The sequence below is a fragment of the Trichosurus vulpecula genome, chromosome 6 (genome assembly GCF_011100635.1).
Source record: "Trichosurus vulpecula isolate mTriVul1 chromosome 6, mTriVul1.pri, whole genome shotgun sequence".
NCBI lineage: Eukaryota > Metazoa > Chordata > Mammalia > Diprotodontia > Phalangeridae > Trichosurus > Trichosurus vulpecula.
In genome coordinates this window covers 184,247,290-184,259,139 of record NC_050578.1, presented here as the reverse complement: position 1 = coordinate 184,259,139, position 11,850 = coordinate 184,247,290, and positions in this window count along the sequence as shown.

Genomic DNA, 11,850 nt, shown 5'->3' with positions numbered 1-11,850 from the left:
ACATTATATACTTGTGTGTATGTGTGTATTGTACAAGTATGTATATGTGTGTATATGTACAAGTGTGTATATGTGATCCATGCCAATGACCATACAGTTGCAAGGGCATTTATGGACAGATTTACAAGATATATAAAGCAGGTGAAACTACCAAAAGGTGCATGAAAAAAAATATCAGATCACATACTGATTCCAAAAAAAATGGAATTGATTCCCAACTACTAGCCTATATCCCTACTCTTCCATCCATATAAAATCTTTATGAGGATCACCTATACAAAAATTGAGGACATCTTTGATAAGAATTTTGGTAGGGAAAAAATAGGCTTTTGAAACAATATTCAACAATAGACCACATCTTCACCATCTTACCATTGAATGAAATATGTAGAGAATATAAAGTACCATTGTATTTATTGTTTGTTGGTCACAAAAACAAAAACATTCATCTTGATAAGACAAAATCTTACAAGTTATTTGTCATCCAAATATCAAGATCATTCAAGATTCCTTGGAAGATATAATAACAGAAATAACCCTTTCAATAAACTATTGAAAATAAACATAAATCAAGGCATAAAACAGAAAAAAATGCATGTTTGCCAAAAAATATTCATGATTGTAATGAAGGAGATTCAGTGCACAGTCCAGGTTGAGGAGTGATTTTCTGTGAATAATAATATCTTCCAGATACTCCTATTTGCAGACAGCTTTTTGTTGATTATATCAAGCCTCAAGATGCTGCAGAACCTCCTGGAATTGACCTGTAGTCACTCAAAGAAATTTGGCCTATGCATCTAGAAAGGAAAGACCCAGTGGATAAAGTATATCTAGTACCCAGATTGCGACATGCATCCGAATGGAAAGAGAGTCTTTTATTTTCTATGTTGTATTGCATTTTTATTTATTTTTGACACCTTTGCTCTAGTCCATCTGGAACATCCCCTTCCATTTTGTTATTCACACATTCATTTATCTATTTATTTTTAGAATTTATATTTTTCAATTCTGAGTTCAAAATTCTCTCCCTCTCTTTGTTCCCTCCCATACCCCTTGAGAAGGCAAGCAATTTGATATCCATTATATATGTGAAGTCATGCAAAACACATTTCCATATTAGCCATGTTGTAAAAAAAGGATGAAAAATGAAGAAAGTGAAAAAATATATTTTAATCTACACTCAGTTTATCAGTTCTCTCTCTGGAGGTGGATAGCATTTTTCATCATTGGTCCTTTGGAACTGTCTTAGATCATTGACATGATCAAAGTAGCTAAGTCTTTCACAGTTGATCATTGTTACAATATTGCTGTTACTGTGTACAATGTTCTTCTGGTTCTTCTCACTTCATTTTGCGTCATTTCATGTAAGTCTTCCCAGGTTTTTCTGAAAGCATCCTGCTCGTCACTTTTTATAGCACAATAGTATTCCATCATAACCATATACCATAAAATAAGCATTTCTATGACATAGTATAATGCATATGAAACTGCAAACCTATTATATACAATTTGCTATTCCTTTTAAATATATAAAGTTATTATATAAATTTTTTTTTCTTCCCTCCCTCCTCTTCCCACCCTAGAGATGGCTACCACTACTATACATATAAATTATTCCATACATACTTCTATTTTTCAGTTCTTTCTCTGGATACAGATAACATCTTTCTTCATATGTCCTTTATAGTTTATTTCAGTATTTATAATAGACAAAATGACTTATTTGCTCAGTCATTCTTAAAACAATATTGCTGTTACTATATACAGTGTTCTCTTCATTCTGCTCATTTTGCTCCATTATTTTGTGCAAGTCTTTTTTTTCACTTAATAGTATTGTATTTTTTCAAATTATATGTAAAAATAGTTTTCAACATTAATTTTTCTAAGATTTTGAATTCCAAATTTTTCTTTCTCCCTCCTTCCCTTCCCTCCCCCATTCCCAAGACAGCAAGCAAACCGATACAGGGTATATATGTACAATCATGTCAAACATTTCCACATTAGTCATATTGTGAAAGAAAAATCAGAACAAAAGGGGAAAAACGTGAGAAAGAAAAAAAGAGAAAATAGTATGCTTCTATTTGCACTCAGGCTCCATAGTTCTTTCTCTGGGCATGAGTCTTTTGGAATTGTCTTAGATCATTGTATTGCTGAGAAGAGGTAAGTCTATCAGAGTTGGTCATCTCACAATGTTGCTGTAACTGTGTACAATGTTCTCCTGGTTCTGCTCACTTTACTCAACATTAGTTGCAAGTTTTTCCAGGTTTTTCTGAAATCCACCTACTCATCATTTCATGTAGAACAATAGTATTCCATTACATTCCCATACCAGAACTTGTTCATCCATTCCCCAATTGATGGGCATCCCCTCAATTTACAATTCTTTGCCACCACAAAAAGAGCTGCTATAAATATTTTTGTATGTGTGGGTCCTTTTTCCTTTTTTATGATCTTTTGGGGTTATAGATAGATATAGTGGTATTGCTGGAACAAAAGGCATGCACAATTTTATAGTCCTTTAGGCACAGTGGAATAGGTAGATTTCAAGGCATCCATGAACTTGAAAGGAAAAAGATAATCTTTATTTTCACTAGCCTCTAATTGAAATTTAGCATTTCTCTAAGTTATAAATTAAAAAAAATTATTCTGTGAAGGGGTCCATAGGTTTCACCAGACTGCCAAAGCACTTCATGATACAAATATGTGAAGAACCTTTGCTATAAAACTTGTTTGCTATAGAACTATAAAAGTTGTTCAACACTATGTCTATCTGGGACAGACAATATAGATAGCCAATGAGATGGGCCTAGAGTTTAAAAGGAGTAAGAGAGCAAGCAGAAAATCTAAGTACCATATTTTCAATACAAACATTTTGCCAGTATTGGTATATAGCAATACTGTATGACTGGGACATCATTGCCTCTGATGAGAAGAAAGAAATAAAATAAACATCATACAGGGCAATGGAAAACAGCATGATAAGGGTGACCAACAAGGAACTTTGAAGAAGAAAAGGAGTAAAGTATGTCATCGAAGACAAAAAGAGAAGATGGGCGGGCCAGTCACCCAGAGAGAGTGAAGGATGATGGGTAGATGTCCGAAATACTTCATTGTGATATCAAAAGATGTCCAGAGTTCTTCACTGTGATATCAGAAGAAAGTCAATAAGGTTTTTAGCGTGTTAGCTGGAGCTATTGTTGAAAACTTTTGGGAGGACATAAATGAAAGTCACATAGAATAGGCAGACATTGATGAGTTGAGATTTGCATCATTGGAGGAAACTCCTAAATCAGTGAGATCACACATCCATTTGAGTATTTGAGAGAAAGGAAAGATCCATTCATTGAAAATGGACAAAGCGAAGAAAAGCTTGATGTTTTGTACATTAAAGTAAAAAGTGGTCTAAAATCACAGATATTTTTAGTGGGAAAACATGACATATTTCTTCCTCTTTGACATCATATAACTACATGTAATCCACGCCATTTAGGTCCTAAACTCCTTGAGTACAGGAATTTTGCTTATATCTTTGGTAATTAATACTTGCTGACTAGTTCCAAATTGCATTCTATAATTTATCCTTAGCAGGAGCATACTTTCAAAGTTTTCAAACCCAGTTACTAATATCTATAGAGTTTAGGACTATGCCTTGAAGATGGAATTAATAGATTAAAGAGAGAAAAAGAAGGAAGGAAAGAACAAAGCAGAGACCTTAATTTAGTTATCTCATTATTTACAACTTTCAGAGTCCTGGATTTAGAGTCAGATTCTGGGTTCAAATCCTGGTTCTGCCATTTAACTACCTATGTAAACTCTCTGAGCCTCAGTTTCCTCATCTGTAAAATGAAGATGTACTAGAGGCTCTTTCTAGTCTCTTTCCTAGCTTTATGTCTATGATCCTGCGATCAGTTATCCAAGGTCTGTTCTAGCTTTAAGACTCTAAGTACTAACACTAAGATCTAAAAACAAAGTATTGCTTGAGAGTTGAATGGAGCTAATTGGAATAAGAATTTTAAAAGAGAGGCTCATCTTCCTCTATTTGAAAATAACTGGCTTAAAACATGCTTCTCGTGTGTCCTTGTTCCATAACCTGTTTACCCTTTGTGACTCGGATTTTATGCTTGTGGTCACCAAACTGAGTTGCTGACAACAGGGCCACTTACCTCATCCTGAGACCAAGGATGAATCATCCTCATAACATTCCATTTCCTTCTTCTCCATTGCAATCAATAGCTCTTTTAAAAGAAAATGAGCTCTATCGGGCATCAGCTCCTTTCCAGTTGCCTTGTAAGCTTTCCTTCTCTTTCCTCCTGATGATTAGCACCCGCTCCTTTGGATTTCTACCCAGAAAGTGGCAGACCCCACTGGAGATTACAACTCTTTCCTTAGACATTCCATTTATAGGATTTTACATTCTCAAAGTATACTTTTCAATTACTATTAATTGAATCTTTGAAGTAGTGAAATATTGTAGACCTGATAAGGAAGAAAAGCAGGAGTACAGTTCTTACGTATTGCATTTTAAACATATTTTTCACATTTTTTTTCTCTCTTAGATCATGGCCTTCACCTTGGCAGGGGGCCTGTCTACTGTGCATTTTGTAGAATGTAGTCTCCTTACCACTAGTGACTACTTTTTGTTTTCTCTTTATATCCCTGGTACCTATCACAATGCCTTTAGTGCACATAGAAGGTATATAATAAAGGCTTATTGAATTTGACCGGATTTCATTCGTTCTGACGACTTACCTTGGTTCTGACTCTTGGGATCTCATGCTATTTATTTCTCCTCTCTGAGCCTCAGTTTTCTCTTGGGCAAATTGAGGATAATAATACTTTTGCTCTCTGCTTCACAAGATTGTTGTGAGGAGAGTTTTATAAACCTCAAAATGTGCTATACATAATAAATGTGATGGTTGTTTCTGTGGTCATCTCCCTCTGGTGCCTTCTGTAGTACTTTCTAGGAATTTTTAGTAAATTTTGGGCTAATTAGGAGATTAGATTAGATTGCGTCACGGAATTATAGTATCAGGAAGTTACTTAAAGAACCTTTAGCTTGATCTTCTCATTGTAAAGGTGAAGAAACTGAGGCCCAGATTTGTGGTTATATGACTAGTTAATGGCAAAGCCATTACTAGAACCCAAGTCTTTTGACTGGTTGACCAGTACTTTGTATACTATAGAACACTGCTTTTGAGGCAAGGTTTAAAAATTACTTCACCTATGAAAACTGACCCCGAGATAGCTCTAATTTCACAAGCTTGCTGTATTTTCTCTACTAGTGTATACAAATATACAGGATTCTTATGTACCAGAGAAGATTCGGGAAGACCTACGTTTAAATCTGGCCTCAGACATTTTCTAGCTGTGGACACCAGCCAAGTCAGTTAACCTCTTTCTGCCTCACGTTCCACATGTATAAAATATGGATAATAGAACCTATCTCCCAGGGTTGTTGTGAGAATCAAATGAGATAATGTTTGTGAAATGCTTTGCAAATCTTAAAGTGTTTATAAATGCTTCCTGTTATTATTATTATATATATTATATATTATTGTTATTATGAAGTCAATTTTAATAAATAAATCACACCTTAACTTGTGCTTCTTAATTTTGTGTATGTCATATTTCAGTTTTTCCAATCATGCTTGGTCTTCCTTGAGAAATTGGCCACGATTCTTATTCATATCCCTAGTAAAGTTGAAGTTTTTATTTTTTTTCATGCTGGGAAACTGTAGCTTTTTTTTTTCTTAAAAAAAAGTTTGTCATTTGTTTTTGTTAATTCTGAAAATTTTTCTTCAATAATTTCCAGCACTTTAGTGTCCAGATTATTTAGTTTTTCTAAGTTTTCTAGGATGTTAGCAATTTTGTTATTGTTATACCTTGACCCACCCCGTACATCTGTCCCTCGTATATGTATGTTTTCATTTCTTTCAATAAACCTGTATTTGATAAACTCATTTTTCCATTTTGTATTGTCTGCAATTTTATCTTTTGTGGTAGCAAGTCTTTTGCTTCTACGGATTTATTTCAGTTATATTTTCCATGTTAGTTTTTTTAATTTATTTTCCCCAATTTGGAGGATGAGTGTCTTTTAATTAGACATTGATTTCCTCTTATGATTTTTTTCATGTCCACAAGTTTCCTTTTATTCACTATTATACTGTTTTACCAATATTAATTTTTGCTTAAATTCATTAAATGTGTCATCCGTCTCAGGGTATGTTGTATATTTTCTCCCTTTTTCATCTGTATTGCTTGTATTATTTTAGCTGTTTCAGTTATTAAAGTTAAATATATTGTCATTCCTTTTTGCTTTGATCATTTTCTACTTTGATAGATTTTAATTGTTTTATGAGTTTTGGGAATCTGTTTTTCTTTTCCCTTTTTAAAAAGATCAAATCAACAAACATTTATTTAGCAGTTCTATTTGCCAAGCTCTGTGCCAAGTGCTGGTAACGCGAAGAAAGGCAGAAACAGTCTCCGACCTCAAGGAGCTCCAATCTAATGAGAACAGATGAGAATTTGGTTTCCTTGGAAGCTCTAAGTCAGGGATAGGGAACCTGTGGCACCAAGGCCACATGTGGCCCTCTAGGTCCTCAAGTACAGCCCTTTGACTGAATCCAAATTTCACAGAACAAATTTGTTCTGTAAAACTCGGACACAGTCAAAAGGCCTCACCCAAGTTAGAGTCTAACTCTGCCTTTCTCCCTATACCTCATCTGTTCTCTTACCAAGAGTTTACAACTTTAAAATAACAATAATAGTTAATTTATATAGTGCTTTACATATATTATCTCATTTAATTCTTACAACAACTCAGTGAGATGGGTGCTATTATTATCATCCCTATTTTACAGATGAGGAAACTGAAGATGAGAAAAGTGATTTGCCCATGTTCACACAGCTAGTAAGAGTCTGGGACAGGATTAGAATTCAAGTCTTTCTGACTTGAGTACAAGTCTAGTACTCTGTTCATTATGCTACCTACATAGCTACCTTTTTTTTTTTTTTAAGAACCGTAGTTCTTCTGGAGAAATTTCCAACATCATTTCCTTTTAGAAGTTATGATAGTTTGAAAAGGATGGAAACACAAAATTCATTTAAAAAAACCATAATAGTCACGAGAACTCAAAAGAAATTTTAATTGTTGTGATATTATAAAATCTAACCATATTAAGATTAAAAGAGGCAGCTCCCAGGATTCTTGTGAGGATCAAATGAAATTATATCTGTAAAGCACTTGGAACAGTGCCTAGCACATAGTAGTCGCTTTATCAACACTTGTTCCCCTAAAAACAGAGTTCCTACTAAGAAGAATACTTTTGAGATGATCTGCACATCATAGGCATAGAAGCTTTTTAACGTGATCACTTAAATCCATTTTCCCACATGGTTATAGGAAAAACAACCCTTTAACAAAAGAAGCAATTACTAGCTGTTGTCAGTTGTAACAGAGAAACATCTTTTCTGTATTATCCTCTCTTTCCCATTGGTATGGGAAATGACAGTATCACTAATTTCAAGACTGACAATTTATAATTGAAGATAAAGCTGTTCATTGTTGCTGTTATGTCACAGAGCTACTTTAAAGACAGAAAATAATGTGGCTGCTTAGGCAGTGTCTTTTGATTCCAGGTTTCACAGATCAACCTCATCCAAGCAGGTCAAAATGAAGTCATCGAGAGTGGCTCTAGATTGTGGGCATCACCCAGCCAGAACAAACATTACCACCAGGTACTTTTGTTCACTCTCTTCCTGCATGAAGCATTGTGTTGAATGCCACAGAAAGAAAATGACATGGTATCAGTCACTGCTGCCTCCTTTTGGCAGAGTATTTAAAACCAACAAACCCTCAGGATTTCCAACTTTAGCAAACACCTCATAGCAACTCTGAGTTAAAAGTTCAAGAATGGGAAATCCCAAAGGTCCGGCTTCTCTGGAACCCCAGTTTTTCTCTTTCTCTGATCATCATCATAATCATAGAATGACAGACTTTGAAAAGCTAGAAGAAACTTTAGAGGTGATCTATTCCACTGCACTTATTTTATAGATGAGAAAACTGGGATTCAGAATCTGGGATTCAGATTGCTGAGGTGAGACAAGCAAATAGGGGAATGGCAGGGTGGGGTGGGTGGAAAGAGTGCTGAGTCACAGAATCTACCCGTATGGCCCAGGGCAACTCCCTTCACTATGTTGAGTTGCAGTTTCTAAGTTCCTTCCAGGTCTAAAGCCTATGACCAATTAGTTGAGCAGCTATCGTTATGACTATACTGTGTACCTAGGCCTGTACGATGTAGGTGGAGATTCAGTAAAAGTGCTTCTGAATTATAATTATATAATTATAATTCTTCTTTACAACTGGACTATTATGTAAATAAGTTTGTTGTGAAGGTATATGTAGAACCTACACTGGATTACATGCAGTGGAGGGGAGCGGGGAGGAGAGGGAGGGAGAGAATATTTGGAACCCAAAAAATTATAGAACTGAGTGCTGTAAACTAAAAATAAAAAATGAATTTATAAAAAAATGTTTCTGAAAATAGAAAGGTGCGTGAGTGGGGTGGAGTGGGAGAAAAAGGGAAACTGGCAATCCTTTCTACTGTATGCACTGAAAAGCCCTCCTTTGTCGCAGCTACAGCCGTTATTGCTATCTCCCGGCATCCTGGTTGGTCTGAAGTCTTTGCTCAAAAAGGCCACCCCACTCCTAATGGCTGTGTAACCCATGGGTCAAGCCTAGATGTTTGTTCTTATTGATGGAGAGAGTGATGACTTAGTGCTTTGAGTCAGAGTTGGTGAAAGCTTGAGATCTCTTGTACCATCGCGCAGGAAGGGAAGACCTAGTAATCGTTCTCTCCACCAATGAGGAGGGTTATTTTACAAATATCTCGGCTTGACTCCTGACTTACAGCTGTACTTGTGGAACACTTGCAAGAACACAGTAAGGTGTAATGGAAAGAATACTGGATTTGGCATTAGGTGTGACTTGTGTTTGGGTCCTGGCTATGTTAATGGATCTTCATGTAATAGGGCAGATTGCTTTTTGTAGGAACTATCCATCATTCTTTCAAGGGTCAAGCTAAGGGTGTTGCACCAGAAGAGAGCGAGACACACCACAGAGTATAAGTTTTAAGTGGAGAATTTATTAGCCGGCGGCCATTGGGGTACTGCACCACAAATCGATGGCCATGTGTTGGGGTGATGGCTTGGCTTATATAGGATATGTGGGGTACAGGGCAGGGAAACAGGAACAAAGGTCCTGGCTGATCAAAAGATTCAGTCAGGTTATCGTAGTAGTGGGATAATCTCATTTACATTCCTTGGTGGAGTCATGGAGCCCCAGGGATATCTCCCAGGAAGGGTCTGCCAGGTTATCCTTCAGTGGGATGGTCCTATCTATTGACATCCCTTGGTGGAGTCATGGAGTCCCAGGGAGTTTGCTAAATGCCAAAGATATCTGAGTCCATTCTTTCTGGGGGTGCTTGTCAGTAGCTAGGGGTTTCTCAGGGGTTCCTAATTTTCCCTGTATTACAAGGGAATAGATACTTACTGGGAGACTGAGGAGGGATTGCATCAGCAGACGAGCAAAGAAAAGGGTGAAAAGAGAAGCTGTGTTGCTTGGGGAAAGACAAAAGTAAGGGGTTAGGAACTGAAGGGAAAGGGGAGAAACCATGAACATGGAGCCAAAGTGGAGTAGTCTGAAGTCCTGGACCACGTGGGGTCTACTGAGCAGGAAACAATGACGCAGCAGCTCTGCTAAGATGAAATGACCCCCCAGAATGATAATAATTATAGTAATTATAATAACGCTAACATTTATATAGTGCTTACTATGTGCCAGGCACTGTGCTAAGCACTTTACAATTATTATTTCATCTGATTCTCACAACTCTGCGAGGTAATTGCTATTATCACCCCTAATTTTACAGATGAAGAAACTGAGACAAAAGAGGTTAAGTGACTTGTCCAGGGTCACACAGCTAGTAAGTGCCTGAGGCCAAATTTTAACTCAGGTCTGCATCCATCCATGAAATCACCTCTATGCAAGGGAGCCGGCAGCCAAGACCTGGAGCCAAGACTGTAACAGACCCCAAAGCAGCCCACTGAAAGCATGCTGAGAGGAAGTTTCTTCACTCCACCCACCACATCCAAGGCATAGTGTCAGCTTCTCCTCGCAAGTTTTCTTCAGAAATTTCTTTCCCATCCTCCACCTTGAGAGACATAGGAGGGTGTACCTCCTTGTCTATGGAGTCAGAGAAAAGGAAAGGATGCCAGCAAGCATTTAAGTGCCTACTATGTGCCAGGCACTGTGCTAAGCACTTTACAAATATTATCTCGTTTGTGTTCCTCTACTTGCTTTCCTGTTGTTGTGTACACTGTTTAATTAAATGCTCTTGCTGTTGGATTAGCTCAGCGTGGTCTGTAAATAGAAAAAAAAAATTGCATGATTTGAGAAATTTATTGCTTGAAAGAGTCCACAATTAATCTGAGAAAAACAAGCAAGAGTTTCCAGAGCCTGAATTCTCAGACACTTTAGAGGCCCCGGGTTATAATCATATTAACTTGGCTGAGTCTTCTTCTCTTCTATGGGACTTGGCCTCTCCATTGTTAAAATTAGGGGGTTGGTCTAAATTATTGGTTTACAAGCTTTTTGAATGTGCAGAATTTCTCAGAACAAACTGGGTGGTCCAGTGGATATAGTGATGGGCTTGGAGATAAGAAATTGTTGTTCAGTTGTATCCAACTCCCCATGACCCCATTTGGGGTTTTCTTGGCAAAGATACTGGAGTGGTTTGCCATTTCCTTCTCCAGTTCATTTTACAGATGAGGAAACTGAGGCAAACAGGGTTAAGTGACTTACCCAAGGTCACGCAGCTAGTAAGTATCTAAGACTGGATTTGAACTCAGGTCTTCCTGACTCCAGGCCCAGCTCTTCATCCATTGCATCACCTAGCTGCCCTGGTGATAGGAAGCCCTGAGTTTAAATTCCACATCATACACTTACTAGCTGTATAACCCTGGGCAAAGAGCTTAACCTCTGCCTCAGTTTCCTCAACTATAAAATGGGGATAATAACAGCACCTACCTCCAAGGGTTGTTGTGAGGATCAAAGGAAATCATATTTGTAAAACTCCTGGCAGATAGTAGGCACTTATTAAGTGCATTAAAAAAATTAGTATCCTTAGATAAAATACATGACAACAAGTTTAGTAATTTTAAAAATGAATTTGTATTTTTAAAAAATATACCACAGAATCCATATACATTTCTAAAATTAAGAGGGCTAGAAGGGGGGCAGCTTTGGTATAGTGGTGGTATATTAAGCTGGCCTTGGAGTGCAGAAGACCCAGAGTTGAATTCTGTTTCTAACACATATTAGTTATCTGCATTGTTAGAGGTTGTTTACTTACCAGAGTCTCTCTAAGCCAGTGAAATCAAAGGTCTGGTTAAAAAAGCAAAAACAAATGTAGGTGTAAGGCATTATTCAATCCACAAAGAGTATGTTTGTACATTTATTACAGTTAACCCTTCCACATTGCGACTTAGTACCATCATGGTTTCAATATATTGTGAATCAGCATAAAAAATTAAATGGGAATTTTGGGGGAGTTTTGTGGAAGCCACAGACAAGCAATGAAAGCCAGCAGACACAGAAAAAGTTTAGGAGCTCAGAAATGCATACTATGTGTGTGTGTGTATAAATATATATATACATATATATTTATACATATATATACATATATATATATAATTGTATAATATCAATCCAAATTTTACAATAAGGTATTGTAAACACCCCATTAAAAAAAGAAAAAATTCAAACTTCTTCTCTAGTGCAAAGGGAGGGCC